The sequence below is a fragment of the Seriola lalandi genome, unplaced genomic scaffold (assembly GCF_002814215.2).
Source record: "Seriola lalandi dorsalis isolate HSWRI2012SDOR001 ecotype SW California unplaced genomic scaffold, Sedor1 jcf7180002054952, whole genome shotgun sequence".
In the NCBI taxonomy this organism is placed as follows: domain Eukaryota; kingdom Metazoa; phylum Chordata; class Actinopteri; order Carangiformes; family Carangidae; genus Seriola; species Seriola lalandi.
This window is the reverse complement of record NW_019525503.1, coordinates 1,413,208-1,415,422: the sequence shown is the minus strand read 5'-3', so window position 1 is coordinate 1,415,422 and position 2,215 is coordinate 1,413,208.

Genomic DNA, 2,215 nt, shown 5'->3' with positions numbered 1-2,215 from the left:
ATGTTAATGAAGGAATCTTCCATTCTTCACTGTGAAACCTGTTGTTTGAGAGATCAGCAAGTGTTTTAACATCTACCTCACATTGTTCAGTGATAATACTAAAGCTGTGAAGTGCTGTTCACACAAATACAGTACAACTATAGTTCAGGATAAATCTTAGTGATCCAGCGTTTTAGCACAAATCTCAAGTTACTGGTATTTAAGGCAAGAGAGGGTAAAAACAGAGACTAAATACAACTGTAGATTACTGTACACCTACAGTCCAGTCCCCTTGTTATGTATCAACACCTTTACAGTTTTAATGTATTAGGTTAAACATTGATTAAGATGAATAATGTAACACAAACTTTACCTTTGAAAGCTGGTGGACCACAATCTGGATGTGCTTCTTTCACCAGAGTCTGATGTTTTCTCCTCTGTATCCACAGTCTAGTGACGTGAAATGCAGTAATGCAGCAAGATATGAAACGATGGAGGTTCCTGATGATGTGATCTCTGTCTCTAAGGAAGATGTGGTTTTCTATAGAGGTCAATGCTGTGTCATTCTTGAAATTATTATGCAGATGCATGACTTCTCTGTGTCCGTGTCTTCCTCTGTTATTTTTTATTGAAAATGTAAAAACCAGTTTATTTTTTAATGGTTCCTTGAATACAACCTGTTAGTAAGATTTAAGGAGAAATGTTGTCAGAAAGGTGTGGGGGATGAGTGGGTGCTCAACCATCTGACAGAAAGTTCAGATGATAGTGATCATACTCTGCTCTGAGTGTAGTGACGCCATTAGTCAGTTTATATTAGTTCAAACTGTGAGACCTGCAAAACAATTTACTATATGTGATGTAAACAGAAAATTGTCACTGAATAAAGGTAAACAAGCAGGATTTACTTTATTAAAAAATTAATTTACAACAAACCACAAAAAAAATACAATTGTGATTAGACACTATTTATAACCAGGAAAAAGTAAAACTTGCAGAAAACAGACAAAATAAAGATCTAAGAATGAGAGAGGTGTGGTTATATTGGCAGAGTGATCATGCTGCTGATTATCTTCAAATAATATAAGGTTTGTTTTTGTGATTAAAGTGTAATAATGATATACATGAACTTTTTATAGAATATTTTATGTACATGTCTTGAAGCTTTCACAGTGCACCGCAGCAAGTGAACCTACAGTTAGATGTGTTGTAGGAAATCATGTGAGAAGACGACAGAAACTGTCTTGTGTCTACTTCCTACATTTCTATTGTGCAATACTTTTAGTGTCATTCTTGCTATAAACTATGGGGTTGCATTGCTTCTCTGTGTCACTGTTATTTTAACTGAAAATGCACATTAATTAATTAAATCATTATTGTTTATTTATCATCAACTGTTTTCATTATTATCAACAATGAGCATTTTCATAACAGACTGAAAAATTGTTGGAGCACTGGAAGCACCATAGCTGAGTCAGTCCCCATAGAATCCCATGTTAAAATGCCCAACTTTACGGCAGAAATAAACATGTTTACAGCCTGGTATAAAAAATGGTTTTGGTCCCTATAATTAATTTCCTCCTTCAGGGGAACTTTCTGGGAGGGAGGTGAATTTTCATATAAATTAAATTTTATTAAGGCTCAAAGTTATCTATAATTGAGGGCGTGCCGCCTTGAGTGACAGGCAGGTGAGGGTATGCCTGCCACCAGTCGGCATGCACCCAAACTGGACACGTGCCCCTCCTCTTTGCCCATTTCTAGATTAGCCGCAAATTCAGCGGAGTCAGGTAACTGGCAAAATGGCGACGACGGAACGGCGCATTCTGAACTTCAAAACCGCTGTGAAGAAACCTATGGGTAATGTTATTGTACTGTTACACCCAGTGTGACTCCTGTCGTATACTGGGATTCACAGCCAGCTAAACTCTTTATGACATCATGACCTCCAAGGAACAGGCAGGTAGTTGTAGTTGGACAAGTTTAATGCCAAAAATTGTGAAATTGAAACACAAAGTACAGAAGACATAAATTAACAACCGATATAAATACATTGCAGAGATAGCGGAGCTAATATTTATAGATCTGTGGCGGAAAAAGTCCGCGATCGGATCTCGATCGTTATATTAATTACATAGTGTCAAATTCAACGAAACACTTTGCACTCTAACAATGATAAATGTACTCACTTAAATTACCACTACAAGGGCAAAACAAACAGCTGGACGAAAAGTTAACATCC